Here is a 22,979-nt window from a genome sequence, read left to right on the forward strand (position 1 = left end):
TTCCATAATGAGCTTACGTTGGCAAGTCGGGCTGAACAAGTACGCGGGGACCAATGGCACTGCTCATGACGCTCTTCTGCCTCCGGCTGGGTGCTCTCCTCTCTCCCTACGTGCCCAGGGTGCGTACACGTCCGAGACACCTCCAAGGCCCCAACATTCTCCAGCCACCACCTTCCCTGCTCCGTGCTGATCCACGCCGTCCCCATCTCCAGGATGCTCCCCGCCCCGCCCCACCTCACTCACTCTGACGCACCCTTCAGAACTCAGTTCGAGGAAGTTCTTTTCTGCCCAGCCAGCCTTTTTTTTTTTTTTTTTTTGGTCATTTGCTCCTTTTTTTTTTTTTCATTCCACTTATCTCATAACATTTCAACACTTGTTGGTTCAATTATGTAATTACCGCCTCGTCTCTCTTCCTCCAGGCGGTCAGTGTGATGAGAGCACGGACCGTGCGTGTGCCTTGATTATAGCTGCTAACAGTAACTGGCACTTAAGTGCATAATAAGTTTTTATTGAATGAATGAGCATGAAATGAATCTCATTATAGGCATTTATAAAGTTCCTCCTGGGTCAAAAGACATTTTAAGAGTGCTTTCTGGGAACCGTACATTAAACCCTTAGAGGTGTGCATATTGGAATCACCCCAGTTGGGTTTTTTGTTTGTTGGTTTTTTTTTGTTTGTTTGTTTTTTGTTTGTCAAACTATGATGCCTTCAGTGGATCCTGTTATGTCCACCCCTTCCATGGTGAGGATCATTTTCACAGCGAGTCACTGCCGTTGACAGGAATGAGTGGTATATGCCTGTGTCAGGGTAGAAACCTTACTTTGGGGTACCATGGCCTGAGGGCCACGGCAGCTTCAGTCCCTATAAAAACCTTCCCCCCAAACATGATGTCTCTGTAGTTATGTTAACCCCCTCCCGCAGCCTTGCTAAATTCTCTTAAGTGTCAGCTTATTTTTAATTTTTAAAAAATTTTTGCCAATGACTTAAAAATATTTGGGTGGCTTTTATAAAACTGGCCACCAGTCTCCCAGGGGACTGGGAAGAGCTTCAGAAGAGCCTGGTGTCTTTCCACAATCAGGAGGACGTGTGGGGGTAATTTTGTCCACTAAAGAGCATCTGTTGTTTCTGGTGTCCTAGAAACTAATTTTATTCCTGAGCAGATAAGGTCACATCCCCCAACCTGATTCGGAGTTTATATTGGGAGATGGAGGAAGAATAAATTATCACAGACATCCCACCGATGGTAATAATAGCTATTATTTACTGAGAGCTTACTCTGTGCAAGGCACTTTTCTACATGCTTCACATACATTAACTTGGTGAATCCTCCGAACAAACCATTTATATCCTTATTTTAGATAAAAATATTGATGCACAGTCCACCCAGAGGAGAACATATGGTATCTTAGACTGGAGTCCTGATCTCAGGGGATTTCTAGGTCTTCAGTTCATGAAGACACAGGGTTTGGGGGTCAGGGAAGAACTGTGTTGGTCGCTGAGGTCGGAGTATGTGGGTCTGGGGAGAGACTCACTTGGGGTGGAACTCCAGCCATTCCACTTACCAGCTATATACCCTTGGCAAGTTCTCACCCCTCTTAGTTCCTTGATTTTCTTAACTTAAAAATGGGTGGGACCGTGCCTTCCACATAGGGTTGTTGGGAGAACTAAATGAGTTAATGAATGAGTAGCACCTGGAGTAGTACTTGACACCTTGTAGTTGCCCATCAGGTGCGATTCCCCTTTCTTACTCGCTTCCTCCACCAGGTGGTTTGAGTGTTGCTGGCATACGGAGGGACACCTGTGTCCTCTGGCCTTTGAGAGTGGAGAGGCTTGGAGGGTGGACAGGCCAATGTTTGCTGACATTGATGTGACTGTCTGGCGGGCTGGGTAACCCGCGCGGGTCCCGATGCATGGTGAAGGGGTAGCTAGAACTTCCGAGGCTCTCGATTTTACAGCAGCTTGTTGGCCCAGACCAGCTCAAGCTAGCTCATGGGACCTTTGTGCAAGGCAGTATTGGGATGTGGACTCAGACCCAGGTTCAAATCCTGTCTCATAATGGCATCTTAGGCCAGTTTCTTCCTCTCCCTGCATGTCCATTTTCCTATGACTTAACTTGGAAGATTATTGGTAATGACCTTGAAATGCCCTCAATAAATGCTAGTCCCCCTTATCTGTGGAGGATACATTCGAAGACCCCCCAGTGGATGCCTGAAACCTTGGAAGGTAGTGAACCCTGTATATATTGTCTTTTTTCCTATACATACGTACGTATGATAAAGTAGAATAAGGGCTACTTGAACACTGCGATCCTGAGGCAGTTGGCGTGATAACGGAGGCGTCTGCTAAGTGACTAACAGGAGGGGAACGTGTACAACGTGGACACGCTAGACAGAGGGATGATTCACGTCCTGGTGGGGACAGAGCGGGGTGGCTCAAGATTTCATCATCCTACTCAGAGTAGTGTGCGCTTTATGATTTCTGGAATTTTCCATTTAATATTTTCAGACGACAGTTGCCCACAGGTAACAAACTGGGAGAGCAAAATCCTGGAAAAGGGGGGGGGGACCGCTGTATATAATGTTACGATTTTAGGAAGAAGTCACTGGTTCTCCGTGCTCCCTAACATCATGTCTATTTGGGTTCTATGTCCTGTGTCCCGTTCCACTGTGCTCTCTACCCTCAAAATGCCACGTTTGAAGAGGAGACGAAACCCAATACAGGGCCCTGTACAGGGTCTGGCATGGGGAGGCCTTAGGAAGTCTGTGTAAAGACGGAGAAGCACTTACCTGACAGCAGTTCCATAAAACCAGAGGGACTGTGGCAACTGGCCACCTAGGAGCGCCTCCTCTCACCTTGGTTAATCTTGGGAGGGAAGTAAAAGCAGGCTCAGCGGAAGGGACAGGGACAGGGCCCGGGGATTGTCATGAGGTGGAAAAATGCGGCATTGGCTCCGGAGTCAGAATCTCATGCCAGTAACCTGGAGCTAGGTACTTAACCTTGCCAAGCTTCCGTGTCTTCCTCTCTAGATTGAGGAAGATGGTAATTCCCATTTCTTGGGGCTGTTGCGAGGACCCAAGGGGAATTGTAAAAGTACTCGGCACACGGTACGCACCGCCAGACCGGCTGCTGGGATTACCGTTATCGCCAACGCCAGCAGCGCCTCTGCAAAGGTCCGCAGGTCCAGGTCCAGGGACCCGGCCTGCGCACGCGCACCGGCCGGCCAGGTGCGAGGGAGGCGGCCGCCTTGCACCTGGCTTGCAACCCTGCGCGGTCTGGGAGGTGGACGCAGCGGACGCCGGGCCGGGGACGCGGGGTCGCGAGCGCGGAGAGGCGCGACCCCGACGCGGGGGTCGGCCTCTAAGGGGGCGCGCCTCGCTGGTTGCAGCCCGGGGTCCGCGCGCGCCGCTGGAGGGCGGGGGAGCGCGGAGCGGCGCGAAGTCTCGCGAGATCGCGCGCGGCGGCGGCGGCGGCAGCGGCGGCCGGCGAGGTGAGCTGCGGACGGCGGTGGCGGCCGTTGGGGACGGAGGCGGGGGTGAGAGCCGCGGACAGCGAGGGCCGGGCGGGAGAGCGGGCCGGACGGGCGGCCCGCGCCCTGGGCGGCCTCCCCAGCTCGCCCCGCGGCCGCAGCGGCGCCGCCCGGTCCGCCCTGTCCCGGGACCCGCGCGGCCGGGGCGGCCCGGGCCGGGCCAGTCCTTGCGCTCGGAGCGACCCCGGGGCCCGCCGCAGCCTTTCCCCCTGCGGCGGGGCGGCGCCCCTGGCCGCGGCAGCTCCGCCGAACCGTCGCCGCTCGTCCCGCGCCTGACGCGCGCGGCTCCACTCCAGTGCGGCGCGGGCGGCGAAGCGCCCGGCCGGAGCCGCAGTGCTGGGCGCGGGCGGGACGCGGCTTCACGCCCCGGCCCTCCGGCCCCGGTGCCCACGCCGGTCCTGGCCTCCCGGCCTCCTCCCCACCCCCCACCCGCGGGGCTGTAGGGCTCCAGTCTCGGTCCTGCAGTCCCGACTGGGCTGCGGAGGGCGTGTCTGGGGGCGCCCCCGTCCCCCCCTCTCCAGAATCGAATGCAGCATGCCATCTGAGTTTCTTGGGGGAAAGGGACCTTGGCTTTTGTTAAATTACCCCCAAAAGGTCCCTGATCCCCAAACGGTCAAGAACTCTTGGCTGGCCCTGTGCGAGAGCGAGCAGAAGTGGGTTTAGGGCAGCGATGTGTCCCCGGGCTGGGGTATCAGGTCAAGTAGCGGTGGGATATCAGAGCCCAAGCTTGTCTTCGTTAGGCAAAGGAAACTCAAGTTTGATTTTTGTCAAGCACGTGATTCCACTCTTTGGAACTGTGGCGCTCAACCTTGTCAGAACCAAGGCCCCTCCCCTTGGCAGTAAACGTTTGGAAAAGCTCAGCTTACTGCCCTGAAACGAAATTCATCATGAAATACACATAATGGAAAACCAGTATGATGCTCCAGTGTAAATGCTAGGGAGACCTAAAAGGAAAGCAGTAGTATGTGGCGTGGAATGCCGTTTCATTTACATGTGGCACGTACAACTGTGCGAGAAGGTCGCACGTGCGGGAGTGGTTGCACCTGCTGCTAATGAATGTGTTTGGATTGAAGAGCGGTAAAAACATCAGCTATTTCAAACAAGAAAAGGAAGGGCCAGAGATGTAGATGGACTCTGCGCGTGTGAGCGCGCTTAGGGGGCTGCCTGAGTATTAGAATAAGCTGTTAATAGAGAAACAGACTACACTGAGTTTGGGACAACATGCCAAGATAAATTACAGACTGACACATAAACAGTATAACCCCTCCATGGATGCCATGCCATATTTTCAGACTACGTCTGGGTACATTTTGTGTCACAAGTTTCGAGGTACTGTTACTTCAGAGCACAGTGCTGGATTCCTATTGCTTATCGATAATGAATAAAATATTAGCAAGATTGAAATTTAAGGATTCGGCACCAGTGTCTCACTAGTTTAGAGATGTGTGGTGTTATGATGTTGCAATTATGTTAATAGGTGATGTGAGGAAATGGTCATTAATTTCCAGACATTAGTTGTTTTATCTCAACTTCCCACACATTATTAGGGTTTTCTCATAATTTTTTTTAGGTATTATGTCCTAAAGTAATGACAGTTGATAATGATTAAGCTGGCCGGATATTTAAAAATTCTCAGGACTGGGATGAATCCTCATTATGGGGGTCTGTCTCTTGCATTGCGTGAAGACCGGTGTCTTGGAATCCAAATACTGGCCAGTGGTGTCTCTCCGTCACTTTGATAACCAAGCATGTCTCTTAGGAGACAGTAACCAGCCCCCTTGAGATCCACTCAAAAGAACAATTACCTACTCAGTTGTTATAGGAAAGGGGGCAGAATTTAACTGACAATTTTTTGTTGGGAATTTTTTCCTTGTTCTTTCGGAATTGTCCGACATACCAAAAAGGCAGGCTTTTGGCTAGTGACAATTTCATTGATTATTCTAAACTCTCAGATGGGAGATGAGGTTACTACGTATGTCCCTGTCTGAAAATTTTACTGTTTAGTGGAAATTCTTAGAAATGTTGACAACTAAACTCTTGAATCAATGAGCAGTTTGAGATGAGTATGGAGTTCGGAAGCGGCAGCAATAATATGTATAGTAACTGAAAAGGCCTGAGTTGAGTAAAGTACAAATTAGTATTATAGAACCACTTTTAAAATAATCTTCATTTGTCCTTACTAATATCCATATTAGTACGTTTAGAAAATTGTAGATGTGTACAAAGGTGAAAATTGAAATGATCTATACTCGCATATGTCCTCAGTCCTCCTGGTTTGATTGGTCGGAAATTGTCTTTTCATTTGAAACTGTCAGTCATGCTGAGTAGAGGGAAATGCAAATTAAGTTAAGAAAGCTCAACTCAGATTATTATATAGCTACAATGTAACATTACACATTTCTTCAACTCTTGTTAAATCTACAAAGCAAGGTTATTTTTCCTTTTTGTTGAATGGATAAATTGCTTCTTTCTGTAAGATGTTTGTTTATTGTTCATTGGTTGTTACTTTTGAAAGGTGCTATGGAAACACACATGTAAGTAAAGGCTGTTGTCAAAATAGAGTATTTTAAATTGAGTAGACATAGATACATTGAATACTGGAAAATTATGCAAATTGAGAGTAATTAGTTTTTATTACTTTGAGCAGGGAGTATCACATTTCAAGATAAAAGAGGTCACTCCCTTTTTTTAACTATTTAAAAAAATATTACTACTTTTTGAAAAATACCTGTACAAAACTGAACCAAATAATATGAATTGCACATATATGGAAACTGTTTCAGTTTTTAGGCATGGGAGATACATTGTTGAATGGGCAACAATCCATGCTTGTGTGGATGAAAATGAGTAAATTACTATGCACATCTGAGATTTGTAATTAAGCAATTTCATTGATTTATAAGTTGCATATCTAAGATGGAATGGTGTCTTTATATTGGCATGTCAGAGTTTAATTGGCAACTTTTCTTAATGGTACATAAAATAACAGTGTGTCTGAAAATTGACCTCATCTTAGATTGAGTGAAATAGGGAATATGTAGAAATTTCAGCACACTGATTAATGTTTAACACCAAAAACTTTATCCAGGGGATGACTTGCAAAATGAAGATTCACAACATTTCTAGATCTTCCAGCTAAACCAGAATTCTTTATTCAGAAGATTCCTGTAACGATCTCTCCCTCCCCCATGTAAAACAAATGGGGAATCAGTGTCCTAAAGATTAGAAACATTTTTAAAAAATATTTAGAAGGAAACTGCTTGTTGATATTTTATGGAGAGCAGATGGTGTGGTTAATGTGTTTGAGGTAAAGTTAATCAGACGGTATAACCAGGCAGGTATATGAATATGGATTTTTGTGTATTTTTTTTCTTTTGGAAGATTCCTAGGTCCACTTATAAATGAAAGTTTTCTCAAATGGGACATCCCTAATATGAATTTCAATAATTTTTAATTGTTATTGTTTTAATAAGAAATATGTTTGAAAATCTATTTACTGTGTGTTGAGTAGAGTTTATATGGGAGGCTACATGGTATCTCTTAGCCCAGAAACCTGTGTAAGGACTTTTCAACTGAGCTGAGTGCAGGTTTCATTGGAAACTCAACCACATGAAGACTACATATTCTTCAGGTGGACTTCAGCTTTTCTCAAAGTATGGTCCCTAAACTAGCAGCACATTAGCACATCCTGGAGCTAGTTAGAAATGCAGACTCTGGGGCCCATCCCAGATACACCGAATGAACCAGAATCTTCATTTTAACAAGATCCTCCAAGTGATGCACGTGGATGTCTGGGAAGCTTTGGACCATATCACTGGCTCTCAAACTTGAGTGTAATAGGGATTGCTACCTATTGTTCCCAGTTTCTGGCTCAGTAGATTTGGGCTGGGGCCTGAGAATTTGCATTTTCAACAGGTTCTCAGGTGATGCTGATGTTACTGGTCCAGGGACCAGCCTTTGAGAACTGTTAGGCGAAAACATCCTTTCCATTGCACCTTCCTGTTCTCTTTTTTAATTCCTCTTCCAAGTGGCTTTTAAATAGATTATTATAGTCATATGCTTTAGCTTTGTTGAAGAAAAAACTACGTTGTCTTTTTAGTTTTTAGTGATGTCCACACCAAAATTGCTTGCCAGTATATCTAATTTCAGAGAAAAATTCTCTTTTTAATGCTCGTTAGATTTTGACTCTGATTTATGGGTAGTTAGTTACCTTTCTCTTCTTTCTATGAGTTACACTTTTAACACAACTTTTTTTTTGTATAAATGTTCATATGATTCAAAAATTAAAACAGCATGTTTTGAGGACTGTGTCTTGGCCTAACTTGTCCCTCCTCCCAACAGAAAACCTCTGTGTTTCTTACAGTTGTCTATTGTTTCTTCACATAGATGGTAGCGAATACTAGTATACTATGTGTATACCCTCTTTTTTATATAAAATGTAGCATACGATTCTGCTCCTTGCTGCTTTCAGTTAATATACTGCAATCTTTCCACATTAGTGTATAGAAAACAAATATTTAACAGCTTCAGAATATTGCACTTTATGCCTATGCCACAGTTTATCAAACGAGCCCCCATTGATGCATACTTGAGTTTTTTCCTAATCTCTTATGGCCACAACCTGGTGTGAATAACCTTGCACACATATTTCTTGTGTGTGAGGTATCTAAGTGGGGTATTTCCAAAAGTAAGATTGTTGGGTCAGTAATGCAGTTTGAATTTTAATAAATGCTGCCCTCCTTCAGGGTTGTACCATTTTGAACATCCACGAATAACACATTAGAGCAGCGGTCCCAGGGACTGGGACCGGTGCTCCTCTGAGCATCTGATGCCTGATGATCTGAGGCGGAGCTGAGGCGGTGATGCTGGCGCTGGGGAGCGGCTGCAGATGCAGATGAAGCTTCATTGGCCCACTGCCCCGCTCATCTCGTGCTGTGCAGCCTGGTTCCAGACATGCCGGGACCTACAGGTCTGAGGCCCTAGGGTTGGGGACCCCTGCAGTAGAGTACCTGTTTTTCCACAGTGTCTTCAACAGACTGTTTACCAACCTTTAGATTTGTAGCGATCTGATAGATAAAAAATGATAACAGTGTAGTTTTAATGTGCATTACTTTGATCATGACTGGGGCTGTTTCTCTCTATGAACTATCTGTTCCTGCCCTTTGCACATTTTTCTTTTGGATCGCTTTTTTTCTAATTGGTGTCTAGGAATTTGTAAATTAGAGAGGTTAGCCTTTGGTAATGGGAGTTGCAGCCTCCTTGTCATTTTTCTTTTTCTTTTACTTTCATGTATTTTGGTATCGAGCACGCTTAAAAGTTTTATCTTTGAATTTTAGGTAGTTAATATTAATCTTATGGTGTCAGGATATTGAATCACAGGCCTCCAAGATTTTGGAATTTGTCCATGTTTTCTTTTAGTACTTACGTACATGGTTTCATTTTTACAGTTAAGTCCTTAATCCGTTTACAATTTATTCTGGTGTTTAGGAGTGACGTACAGATTCAACTCTATCTTTTTCCATGTTGCTGCCAGTTCTCTTTACTCATTTACTGCAGAACGTGCACACTTTGTTGCATTCTGAGCGTCCCGGCGTATTAGACCACACCTCGGGGCTCTGCTCGGTTCTGTTTGTGTTCCTGTTCACACACCAGTACACATTATTGGTTTTTAAAAACGTTTTACTGTCTTGTAAAACTAGTTTCTCCTGTAGCCTTTCATTTTCCTGGCAATTCTTGCTTGTTTATTTTTCCATGTGAACTTCAGAATCATTTTGCCTGGTTCCAGAAAAAAAACTTTTAAAAAACAGATCATGTTAAATTTATAGGGAGCATTGATATCTTTCTGGTGTTGAATTCCCCGATCCAAGAACATTGTATATATTTTCATTTGTTTGATTTTACTCTTGAATCCTTCTGAAACATTTAAAAGTTTTTCTCATATAGGTTTTGCCCTTTCTTGTTAAATGTGATCTTTTCCATTATATTTTTTTCTATGCAGTTTCGATTGTATGTGTGAAGGCTGTTTATTTCTGCATAACTACAGAAATTGACATACCCTGATGTTGTTAGTAGTTTTTAACAGACTAAATTCTGTAAAATCCCATGAACATTTTTGCCTAAAAGAAAGAAAAACTTAGGAATCAAACTTGCAGTTTAATTCTGTGTCTGCATTTATTAGCTCTGTGGACATCACAGGATCTAGTTGACTCCTCTGAGCCTCAGTTTCTTAATCTATAAAAGGAACAAATCCGCCTTTGTTAGAACATTGGGAGAATTTAAAACGAACATGTGAAACTCATCACTTAATGCCCCTTCCACCACCACGAGTGCCAGCATGGGTTGAGGTTGCTGTTCTTTCTAGATCTTTTTCCTACTTTTACCCCTCTTACCTTTAACAGGGAAACAAATCATGAAGGAAACAATTAAAAGATATTAGAACTGAAATTAAAACAAATAAAAGATTAAAATTGAGGTGGTTCAGTTGGAGCCAGGTAATCAAGGTACAGGAAAACAGCAAACCGCCCAAGGGTTGCGGCCCCTCCCGCTCTCTGGCCTTACTTGTTGCCCCTCTGCGACCTCCCTGACTGCAGGGCTACTTAGTATTCCCAAAGGCGGTGTGTGGCTCACCACTCCATCCCTTCTGCCCAGAAGGTTCTGCTGCCCGTTCTACCAGTTCACACCCAGTAAAGCACAGTCTCCGTCTCCCCGGGGCGCTCGTCTGCCCTGTAGCGTGCCCCTTGGCAGGGTGGGAAATGAGAGGAGCTGTCCGTCCTGTCCACCAGGGAACACCTAGCGAAACGCCTGGCAGTGAGCAGACTCCCGGATTTGCTAAACAAATGAATAATACGTGACTTGTATATTAACATGCCTGGATAACTTGTTTTATCTCTCCCAGTACGTTGTAAGCCCCTTGAAGACAAGGATTATACCATTTCCGAATGATAATAATAATAATGATATATGTCATAAGAGATAAACAGATTCATTATATAAAAACATAAAAGCAATGATTAACGTTTATTGAACATTTATTATGTTGCAGGAACTGTTATAAAGTCCTGTGGTGGATTATATAATCCTCAGCAATCCTGAGTTGAGTGCTGTTATTATGCACGTGGGGAAAACAAGGCACATAGAGGTTTAGGGACTTGCTCATCATCACACAAGCTAGGACGTGGTAGGGCTGGGATTCACAGGCGGATGTTCTGCATCTAGCAGCCTAGTTCTTAATCTGCTTCTAGTGCTGGAAGCGAGTTCCTTGACTACAGTCATTTACATAGGCCCTTGAGGGATTTAGGAAAAGGTATTCAGCTACACTTGCAACTCTTACTTTCCATCCCAACCATCCCATTTTAGTAACTTCTGTTTTCTTTCCGACTACTTTGGACTTCATGTTCTCCAGGAGGCTTTATCTGACCACCTTACCTGGAGTGTAGTAGTTGTTTAATAAAAAGTAATTTTTACTTTTTTTTTTTTTTTTTTAACTCCAGGTTCACAGTAAAGGTGCTAAGAAAGAGAATGTAAGACAGGAAAATAATTAAATACTCGACTGAGGTAAGTTTTTTTTATTTAATTTTTTTTAAAAAAGCAATTTCTCTTATTTTAAAATTCCCCTTCACAGCCTGCTTTCTTAAGATGTAAGAGGGAGATTATTTTAGGAGTGTTTAATTTCATAGAACCTGATGTTTTAAGGTGGATGCCAGGAACGTGGGCTGTTTGAATAAGGTCATTTAAATTCCCGTTGTCATATTATTTCAGAGCACGGTACTGAGAAGGAGATCTAGCAGGTGGAAAACCATGAACTGTGTAGTGATTGTAGATATACTTACAACATTCAGTGAAACTTCATTTTTTAAATAGGAAGTCGAAGGGATTTGAAGCCACTTTGGTGAGATAGCAACAGTTCTTTTTCTTAAATGAAAATGTGTTGTATTTCCTTATAATGAGAAAACTTCAATCAATATAAAATAACATAACGACAGAAGTAAACACCCAGCTCCTACCACCCAAAAATGACTGCCATTAATATTTCGGTGAACATACTTTTAGAAATTTATGGCTATAGAAGTATTGCTATATAAATCTTTAAATAAATTGGTTTACACTATATGTGGTGGTCTTTTTTTGAATGCAACAAGATATTTGGTACATCTCTATAGATGATTGTAGAAGACACATAATCATACATGATCATTTTACTGGCTGCATAATATGCCATTGTTTAGGGGCACCATACTTTAACCACTCTTTTGACAACAAAATTTGAGGTCGTTTCTAATGGATGATAGATCACGGTGTGTTGATCAACCCTGTACTTACATCTTTGTATACTTGCGTATCTACTCAGCCTTATGACCACTGGGTCGAAGATGCCACACATTTTAAATGTCAATACATATAGCTAAATGGCGCTCTGTAACGACCACCAGATTGTCACTGCCCACCCTCCCACCCCACCTCCATCCCTGGCAGAGTCCTATTTTCCATACCTTTGCCCACACTATTTTTAATCTTTGCCATCAAATAGGAAAAATGGTATCTTTTTGAGATAGCAAGGTTTTTTTTTGGGAATAAACCTTTTATATTTTCAAAAACCCCTTTCATTTGATATTCTTACATGAAGAATTTCCTTATTGAGATCATATCTGTGATTCTCATGTATAAGTGAGACACTCTTGGACTTTAAAAGAGATAAAAATGTTAAAATATGTTGAGTTCTTTGTTTTAGTTCTCACTCTAAATCATTATAAATATTTTTAAATTATCGACAAGTAGTTCTTTTGGATAGTGAGTTTTCCTATATAGAACAACATCTGTGTTTTTATTCATTTATAGTGGAGCTTAAAGAAGCTTTAAAAATTTTAACTACTTAACATCTTTCAAACATAGATACCAATTGCAGAATAGCATACAGAATATGATTTTACAAACTTGGGTGCCATATTGTTGAGCTGCATGAATTATGTGAATGTGGGTTCTCATGTAAACCTGTGAAATAGGTGTTGAGTCTTCTGTCCAAAGGATTTTGCCAGTTTCTGATATGAATCTAAACTCTAATTTTATGTTTGTTTTAGGCTATATTTTGATCAGATAAGGGTTACTTAAGGAAGTTTTCACATAAAGCACATCAACTTTGTCATTGACCTACTGTTTTCCTCTGACTAGTAAAAAGCCAATTAAAAATGATCTTTTTTCCTAGATTTAAAATGCATAAGGTAGATTGTAGATTGCCTTTCCGGTGGGTGCTTTTCACCCCAAGTTAGTATTGCTAAGGCTGAGACCAGGTGCCCTTTGCTCACCAGCTTACATCTAGCAGCTGCCGTGGTACCTGGCGCATCCACGGCAGACACCCAGCTCGTTTCTGAGGGAATAAGTGACTGGTGTACATTGTCATTTTTAAGTTAGAATTAAGATATACATGACAAGTACCTTAAATTTTAATTAAGCAACTTAATTTCTTGGAGAGGAAAACTAGCACCTTTGATTTTTAAACGCACCTGAACGTAGACGTATGTCATTATAGCGACACCTGCTACTGTAACATTTTATGGTGTTTCGTTCGGACCATATCTTATTTCCAGAATCAGAGACACTACCATGTTTACATCTGCATTTTTGTTTGTTTTTTGTTGTTGCTGTTAAAGGCAAAGTAGTATCTAAACTAGGTAAAAACATTTTAATAAGATGCTAGATCTTACTAAAGAATCCGAATTATGTTTCATACTGTAGAAATGGGAGTATTTTTTAGTTAACGTTATTCGAAAACAAGGTTAAAGTGAACGCCCCTAAATATACATTTAGTTATAAAGGAGAGAAATTGAGTTGTATTTTAATTGTGTGGTCGAGAAATAGGTAGAGAAGTAGATTGCCAGCCATTGAGGAGAATGTATAAATCTTTGTCCCATATCCTGCCTGTTAAGCTTTCTGACTCCTGCGCCAGTATTTCACAGCCAAAGTAAACAGGGAAGATGGAAAAACTATCTAATAGATTTAAGCAATGTTGTAGGCTCTGTTGTTTCATACATTTTCTTTCTACTGGGATATGGGATTCCAAGGAATGCATGAACTAGTTTTAACTAATTTTTCAGCAGCAGTTTTTTGGATGTAAAATAATTTAAATTGATTAAATAATCCCCTAGCAATTTTTATTCGTACTTTAATTTGCTTAACAGCCCCTTCCTTAATAAATAGTTCAAAGTTAAATCTAGGCAGACTTGAAAGTGAATCTTCATTAGTTGGGTCTAAACTAATGAGATTTCCTAGACTTTTTCCTCTGATATCTTATTGTGGCTAGTGGTATAATCTTATATTTGTTTTCTGAAATAACCAAAGTTATGAGTTCTTGAATCTCTTTTCCACGGTAGTGTGGGAATTGTTTATTGGTAGCTTTCATGTCACTGTTGAGTTAATGTCTTTAAATCTTGCTTTACAACCCTAATTCTAAAAATACTCCTAAAGAAAGTGAGGATTACTAGTAGTAGTTAAACTGAAGCCTCAGATAAAATTAAGACTTTATCATTTATTTCTTCTCTTAGCTGCATTTGTAAAAATTTTTTATACAGTATTAAAACAGATTTTAAGACATTGTTACGTATTTAATGGGTTGGATTTCATGCATTTGTAATAGTTTCTTCCTATTTTAGGCATAAAGCTTGAAGTTTAGACTGGCAGTGTAAGCGGTTATTTGATTGGAAAGTTGGAAAGAAGACTAGTTTGTCTTCGTATACAGAATTTGTGGTGGCAGAATATTCAGATAAAACTCTGACCAGGGTGAGAGTATGGAACTGCACTAGGAGGGGGAAGATGTTTTAAGCTCTTGATGCTACATCCCTAGCAAAGCCAGCGCTCCGGGCTTGCTTTCGTAGTGTCTGTAACTGAGTTGGTCTCTCACGGAGGTCTTATTGACTCAGTCCGAAGGGCAGAGTTTTGGAAAAAGCCATGGAGAACAGTAGCTTGGGCCACAAGTCCCATGAGGAGCGCAGGGCTTAGTGACGTGCCCTAGGGACATGCCCAGCCTCTGCATGTCCCATCCCCCTTGAGAAGTTTTCTTCCTTGCTGACCCTGGAAGCTGTGCCCGGTGTCGTGGCATGATAGCAGGGTGTCTGGAGCTGGGCAGCGCGCGGGCGACTGCCTCTTACTGCAGTCTCGATGCTCTCTTTAAATAGATTTCCAGCGTGGGGGTCCGGCTGAACCCCATCGTTTCCTTGTGTCGTGGTGTAATGGCAAATCTGGGAATCACACACAAGTTTTTCCTTCATGCCAGTTTGCTCAGAGAGGACACCTAGTTCATGGTGAGCGCTGTGTTTGTGTATGTTAAACCCAGTAAGTTTTGTTTTAAATAGACTTCAGTGTATTCTGATGTAACAAAGTTTTTCAGTCTGAATGTTCTAGCAGCCGTCACTCAAACATTAATTGCTGTCAGGGGGAAAGGATATCCTCCTACATCTTTTCTGGAGTGCTTAAAACCATCTCACTTCCTTTTTCTTTTACCTTAAGAAATGATTACTGACACTTGAGAATTATAATCAGATGGCATCAATCTTTATGGGAAGGTTACCAATTATTGCACTGAAAAATATGCATTTTCTGCAATGGTGTTTCTCTTAGTGTGTGGCTCAGTTCAGTGCTTTTGAATACCTGTTAGGTGAATGAATGCTTTGTGTCCTGCCTAGATTTAATACATTTAAAACAGATTTTATTGATGGCTTTCTTGCCTTCAGTTCTGTAAGAAGAGGGTAATTTATTTAATGTGAAATCTTCATGGGATCTTTCCATTCCTTAGATGTCCTTGGGGCAGAAGAAGGATGGCTACTTGTGTGATGCCGTGAGCTCTAAAGTGAATGTGTGCTTTGGAGAATTGAGAGCAGGGAGGGTTTTATGGTGAGAGGTACATGCCGAGCCTTGGCTCCACCCTTTCTGTGTGTTCCCTTGTTCCGTTCTCACAACTCTGAGAGGATAGAGAATTACGAAATTTGTCTTTGGGCATATAGCTTAAGTATGTTAAAAAAATAAAAGAAAAAAAAAAAAAAAGACTTGAATCCAGGTCTCTCTGGCCGCAAAGCCCATGCTCTCCTTGTAAGTACATTGACAGAGAAAGGGATCTCATGGTTGTTAGAACGTTTCCATTGTTGTAGATAATTGACATGTTGGACGAGTGAAGATACAGCTACTTTGTCACTACCATCACCATCATTCTTACCATCCTCTTTATTTCTAATGTTCTCAACATCCACCGATGACATTTCGGAGCCTGCCAGGGTGTCTGGCTCACTGTGTTCAATACAGCATAGGCTTGTTTAATTTAGGAGTGCTCCGAGATGAAAGGTTCGTGACGGCCGAGTACAAACAGACCTTCCGTGGGATGTTAATTTCGTTTCAGGAGAGAATGCTGTTTTTCCTTGCTCTGTGCTAATAAAGAAGCTGGCACATTTTCTCATGAGTTAAAAAGGATTTTTGACTTGTTTAAATCTGTATAATCAAAGGGAAGTGAGCAGTTCTGATAAACATTTTTCTTTGTGCAGTCTTTGGTTAATTCCATTTCATACCTGCCAGGGAATTGTAAATTATGTGCTCTTTTGTTCTTTCCTTTTCTTCTTCTTTTTTTTTTTTTTTTACTTTGGATTTGATTTTATTATTGGTCACTGTAGGGATTTAGTGTTTGGAAAATTATTTAAATTATTTTCTCATTTGAACAGATTGTATGTTTTTTTACAATAGGTCACCCTTTCACAGGTAGAGTGTGATTCAGCCAGGCTCCTGCACAGAGATATCGCTATATGATTATGTTCATTTTTAAAATAATGGCTTTTTTGAAATATAATTCATATGCCATAAAATTCATCCATTTAAAAAATACAATTCAGTGAATTCGAATGTATTTACAGAATTGTGTACTGGTCCCCCACGATCTAGTTCCAGAACACTTTCATCGCCCCAAAAAGAAGCCCCATACCCATCAGCAGTCACTTTCCACTCTCCTCTCTAGCCCCTGGCAACCACCTTCTGTGTCTATGGGTTTGCCTGTTCTGGACATCTCATGTAAGTGGAGTCACACGTATATGGCCTTTTATGTCTGGCTTCTTTCACTTAGCATGTTTTTGAGGTTCGTCTGTGTTGTAGCATATGTCAGAATTTCATTCCTTTTTATTGCCGAATCATATTCTCTTGTGTGGATAGACCACATTTTGTTTATTCATCCATTGATAGACATTTGGATGATTTCTACACCTTTGCTGTTATGAATATTGCTGCCATGAACATTCATGTGCAAGTTTTTGGGAGGACATATGCTTTCATTTCTCTTGGATATGTACCTAGGACTAGAATTACTGGGCCTTATGATAACTCTGTTCAACTTTTTGAAAAATTGCTAACCTGTTTTCCAAAGTGGCTGCATCATTTTACATTCCCATCAGCAATGTTAGAGGATTCCAATTTCTTCACATCCTTGCTAACACTTATTTTCTATTTTTTTTTGTTGGTTTGTTTGATGGTAGCCGTCCCAGTGGGTGTGAAGTGGTATCTCACTGTAGCTTTGATTAATGATATCGAACGTCTTTTCATGTGCTTATTGGCCACGTGTATGTTTTTTAGAGAAATGCCTATTCAAATTATGTTCCCATTTTAGAAATTGGATTGTCCTTTTATTGTCGAGTTTAATAGTTCTTTATATCTTCTGGATCTGTACACACCCTTAACAGATACATGAATTGTAATTTTCCTCCCATTCTGTGGGTTGTCTTCACTTTCTTGATATTGTTCTTTGAAGCAAAAAGCTTTTATTTTTGATGAAGTCCAAATTATCTATTTTTCTTTGGTTGCTTGTGCAGTCTTCTCTCTGTTTGAAAATTTCTGTAAGTTAAAAAATTATACTTTATTTCTAGATATTGCCCATTTAAAAAGTAAATGCAAAATTGGTCAGCTAGTTAACTACATGATAGATTAGAGATATTGAACATCTTTGTTGTTTTCAAATATTCTTATCTAATTCAGTGTGAGAAGACCAAGTTTCCTGATCTAACACCCAGTGTGCATTTTTTTTTCTTTAATTAGAAACATCATCTCCAGTGTTCCACCTGGCTCAGAGTGCGTGCATCATTCTGTGAACGTTAATACATGTCTCATGTGCTGAGCACTTGTCCGGGCTTGGGGATCCAGAGGCGAATGGAAGTGGCTCTGTCCTCAAGGAACAAGGGCTCACATGCCATGCTGGAGGCAGGCAGAGAGGACAGTGGAGACACACCGAAGGGAGAAGGGAATGCTCTCCTCTGCCTGCTTGAGAAAGCCTCACTAAGAGGAGGAGACGCATGTGCTCAGTCCACAAAGGTGGACAGGCGATCAGAGCTTTTGGTTAGGATCTGCGATTCTCTCTTCTCATTACTTGCTGCTGTGTCTGGTTACTTGCCCTGGCAGAGATATCTTATGACAGCCATATTTAGGATTATCATTGTAATAAAACATTGATGTAGATGTGATGACTTTGATGCCTAGAAGCAAGCCTAAAGGAAAACCACTTTGATTTCTTTTGATTTTCAAAATTTTCAGAAAGGAAAATGTTCTACTTACCAATTAGTTCAGCATATGGGTGTGTGTGTGTGTGTGTGTGTGTGTGTGTGTGTGTGTGTGTTTCTAAGTCGAAGAAATCCAACTAGTTTCATGTAGTCAGAGCATAAGATGTGAGGCAGGGAGTAACAGTTGTTTGGCCGGAGAGGAAGATCGATTTTTGTAGAGTTGGGTGTGTCCTATGGAGGAATTTAGATTTTGTCCAGATTGATGGGGAGCCATTAACTCTACCCCGGGGGTAGAGTGTGACATGGTCACTCTGGTTGCTGTGTTGTGGATGCTGAGTGCAGGGGGCAGGGCCGAAGGCGAGAGCCCCGTCAGGCTCGCACCAGTCCAAGTGAGAGCTGGCGGGTACCTGAACGGGGCACTTGTGGCTGAGTTGGAGGAGGCACAGGCTGGAATCATTGAGGAGCTCTTAGTCAGGAATCCTGGCTACAGGTAACGAAACCCTGCTCAGACTGCGAAGTTAAAAAGAGATTGATTGGAAGGTTCCTGGAGAAGACCACAAACGGAACGAAATGCTGCAGAAACCGGGACAACCTCAGTGGCCCGGGGGATTAGAAGTGGCACTGGTTATCACAGGGACTCTTTCCCCATCTCTGCTCCTCCGGGCTTCTCCACAGGATAGTGGTCATCTTCACACCCTTCACCAGAGAGGAAGGAAGAGCTTCTTCCTCCCCGCCACAGTATTTGAAATCCCAGGGGCTCTCTTGGTTTTGGGCTCTGTGCCTTCACCAGGCGCTGGTGTCATTGCGGGAGCTCTCTACCACCGTCACATTGGGAGTCCCCAAAGGAAGTGGGGGAAAGACCGTTCTGGGCGGAGCCAACCCGTTCCGTCATCTCCGGGACTGTAGACCTGACCCACAGATTGAGAAGATGTGAGGAAAAAGGAAGGGTCAGGAGTGTCTCCAAGTCTGTGGCTTTGGTAACCCGTAATGGCCTCCGGGGGCAAGCACGTCAGTGTGCAGTGAGTTCAGTTGTAGACCAGCTTAGGCTGGGCATTGGACCAATCACCATGTGTATGTTACATATTTTTATGGTTTTTATTTTATTGCTTTGGCTTCTTTCACCGTCAGAAGCCCCGTGAGGACAGGGACTCTCTACTCTTTGCTGTGATTCTCCAGAGTCTAACATACTGTACTTAGCACAGTAGGTATTAAGTAAATATCTGTGTGAATGAATAAATTCAGGTGAACATGTCCAGCAGGCAGCTGAATGGACGGTTTGGATCTCAGATGAGGACAGGAAATACAGATTTGGGAGTTGTCAGCGTAGGGCTGTACGGTAGGCAGGCCTTGAGAGTTACCCATATTGGTGAAGAGACAGAAAGTTCAGATACGTGTGGACCTGTAATTTTCATGTCCGGGTAATGAAATTGTGCCTTTTTCCTTCTTCGCCCTGCCTAATATTTAATGCCAGTAGTTATCTAACAGTCCTGCCCATTATTTTTTAAATTTTATGACATTGAAATTAGATTTGTGATAGATCAGGAAATAGAGGTGATAAAGACAGAAAGATTCTATTTCTTTTTAAGAATAACTGACTCATAGGATGAAACCTTGGATATGATTTCAGATCACTCCTGTAAACTCTCACAAAAGATGTTTATAAAACACTTGGAACAATACAGATTGTACTAAGAAAATGTGCTTTGATCAACTCTGGAGATACAAAGCAGGGAACTTAATAAATCAAGTCCTATTTGTGAATGGAAAGGACTGGAAGTTCACCTTAAAAGTAGGAATCCAGTTCGTGTCAAGATGTAAATTTTGTATTCTGAATAGCAGATGTAATCTCAGTTTCATCTTCTACATAAAAATAAAATGAATTGCAGATTTCAGATCTTGGCATCTTGAAATCTGACTCCTGATTCTAATCTCTTAATAACTAGTGGAACCTAGACTCACAATGGAATTCGACTTTGGTCTTTTACTCTGTGATTTTGAGGTGAGTGCGCTTCTAGCTCTGTCTTCCCTCTGTATTCACCAAACCACCGTTAGTTTGGATGTGCCATGATATTTATTATTTAAGTATTAGGAAAACATAGTTATGCTTATGTAAAGTAGTAATACTATGTTCACACTTGGGAGAGGTGGGTTTTTTCCTTTCATTTTAAGGCATAAATACAACTTTATTGCTTCTGTAGGCAGAACACTTCCATCCTACCATCCTGAGATAAAGATACAGTAAATTGCATATATTTTTAGTGTTTTTGTTTATTGCCCAAATCCTCCCTCTTTTCCAATTCTCCCCCTGGCAGTAGAGATGCGAACCTTTTTTTTTTTTTTTTTTTTTTTTAATTTATTTACTTTTTCTCCAGAGAACGTCCACTAAATTTGCCTGACTCTGAATGCAGGCCAGTGTCTTTCATCAAGTTGTAATTTAATAGGGCATTTCTAAGAACCAAATTGAGTAGATTACAGCATCTCAGCTTTTGAAATTACTATAAGAAATATGCATATATATGTGAATAGATGTATATATAGTTCACATTTAATCCAGGATTTGTTTTTTTTTTTTGCTGTATAAATTAACGCTTGTTCTTTCAGGTAGAGTTTCAGCAGATATCTAACAGACTAAGACTATATAATTTGAATTTTACCAAAGCTGCTCAAAGGCTGGGAAAGAGAATACATTTGGATTTTAATGATAATGACATCAAAATCATGGATTTGATTGTCGCATAGATTATTTAAATACATAATTTAGTGGAGAATCTTGGTGCTGAGACCCCACTCCTCTGCAAATTGTATCCATTTTGAAATCAGAATTGAAATTAAAGAATGCTGATTTCTGGAGGCACCGCTTATCAGCTCCTGGAAAAAAAAAAAAAAAAGCTAAAATGAATCTGGTGTAGTGTAGATTATTCTGAAGTGATTTACTCTTAAGAGGTGGTTTCATTCTTTACTAATTCTTCTAAGTAGCATCATTCAAAATAGGAAAAGTCACAGCCTAGATGTCAGGGAGAGTGGTTGCTACGTGGCTCTTAAGGAAGAGCCCGACCCCTTCTGTGCTTGGTCTCAGGACAGGTTGGTGCCAAGCCCCTGTCACACCGCTTAACACGGCAAGATCACTTTCCCGTGCCCAGTTCCCGGTTTTTCGACTCATTTAATCTTTGGGCTTTTCTATGACTGATAAATATAATTCAACACAGAGCATTAAATAATAGGGGAGGGCAATCCGAACATTTTATCTCTACCTAGGTTTAGTCTAATTAAGAAGAATTTGAGATATGGAAAGTATAAAACAATTAAAATGCACTTCTGTTTAAGTGTGTCTAGAGTTTAGGTTAATGTTTTGACTAGTGGTTATAAAGAATTGGATAAGTGATTCTCTATGTAATATATGTGTTTTGTATGTAATTAGGCACTCCTAGTGTGCTTTAAGTGTAGTTTCTGTAATTTTCAGTAGCTAACAAATCTTGATGACGCTCTCTCCTGAATAATCTTTGATAGTCAAAGAGAATGCAGAACCTAGTCAACCAGCTTTTGCTCCTATGTTATTGAAGCCTGAATTTAAGTTTTAGACTACATCTGAAAGATAGCTAAAATAATGTACAGAAATTCAATAAGGGTGGGGGTGTGGTTCGTAGACGTCTTTTATGAGTGTGATGTCTATGAAACTCCAGTGTATTTTCAGAGAGTGATGGAAGGCTGGACTGGCACCTCGTAGGGGCCCCAGAGCATTTTTGGAAACCACTGTTCCATGCTGTCATTAATGAAATGGCAAACTTTGGGAGGAATGAAGGATAAATTACTTTTTTACGTAGCCTGTTTGTTATAACTTTATGTTGATTACTTGCCTACATGATAAATACTGATAGAATTTTATAGCAGAATCGTTTTAAATATTTAACACCACATGTGGTCAGAAGTAGTAATCACACCACAGTTAGGCTACCAATAGCTCTAAAATAGTCATGTCTTCCTACAAATGAGACCTTACCTAATTTTGCAAGAGTATCACAGGGTACCTGAAGCCAAAGCGTGAAAGGTGAATTGCTGTATACGCAATTCTAGTCCTGTCACAACGGCCACAACATTGTTTCTCTTCTGCATTAAGACGTACAGTGAATTAGAGAATAACCACTCAGAGATTAAACAAACAAGTGCTCATGGTAGACGTGTCCACATTCGCAGGCAAGTGCGGGCCCACCTGGGGCCTGCCGTGGGAGACTTACTGCTAGAGGGTTCAGGACTCTGTGTTATTAGTACAGTGGCCTTGGGCAAGTTCTTAAGGGCCTTCACACCCTCTAGCTGTAAAATGTTGTGAGGGCGAGTGGAAATGTTGCATGTAAAGTATTCAGTACAGTGCCCGGCACATCACAAATGGATGTTAGGGGACGGAACAGTATTTTCCTCCGAAAGGAAATGCGACAGGAGGGCAATAATTACCTTGGCGGTGTCATGCAGAGACACAGGTTTGGCTCCCAGACTGAGTGGACCTCAAACTGCAGCAGGTGCCATTTCATCATTTTAATTAAAGTAAATATTGGAGGTGAGATGGGAAAGTTCCCTAATGGGAATTTTATGTGAACTATCAGCTGTTGAATGCTTTTTGGATATTTTTCTTACCATTGTACCTAAAACAGAACCATTTTCATTTTTTTAATCTGAAAAAAACCACAAGGTAAAATGAGTACTGCGGTTTGGTTTTTCGTCTTTTGTAATAATGGCCGTCGCGTCTCTGTGGAAAAGAGAACGCTCGCAGGCTGTGCTCACGGAACCTGCCGTCTGTAATGCTGTGGCTGCCGACCGTTTGGAAGATCAGCGGCATTCTATGGCGCGGATACGAATTTGGACATGATGTGTTTAGAACGTGTGATAGGGACTCATTTGTCAGTCAAACTTCATTAAAAGCTTATTGCTTCATAAAATTGTTCCTTCGAGG

At 41.7% G+C, this 22,979-nt stretch overlaps 1 protein-coding gene across 2 annotated transcripts in view; it reads left to right on the top strand.

Annotated features, from left to right (window-relative positions):
- The first annotated feature begins 3,351 nt into the window (after window positions 1–3,351).
- MRTFB (myocardin related transcription factor B) overlaps window positions 3,352–22,979 on the top strand; it is a 177,402-nt gene continuing 157,774 nt past the window's right edge. The window contains exons 1-2 of one of the 2 annotated variants that reach the window (XM_036225797.1): window positions 3,352–3,488; window positions 11,018–11,081. The gene's annotated coding sequence lies outside the window, so the exon portion shown is untranslated. Of the gene's footprint in view, window positions 3,489–3,898; window positions 8,497–11,017; window positions 11,082–22,979 lie in introns of those variants that run through there. The other variant, XM_016129788.2, reaches the window with a different exon arrangement.

Source organism: Rousettus aegyptiacus, unplaced genomic scaffold (genome assembly GCF_014176215.1).
Source record: "Rousettus aegyptiacus isolate mRouAeg1 unplaced genomic scaffold, mRouAeg1.p scaffold_m13_p_8, whole genome shotgun sequence".
NCBI lineage: Eukaryota > Metazoa > Chordata > Mammalia > Chiroptera > Pteropodidae > Rousettus > Rousettus aegyptiacus.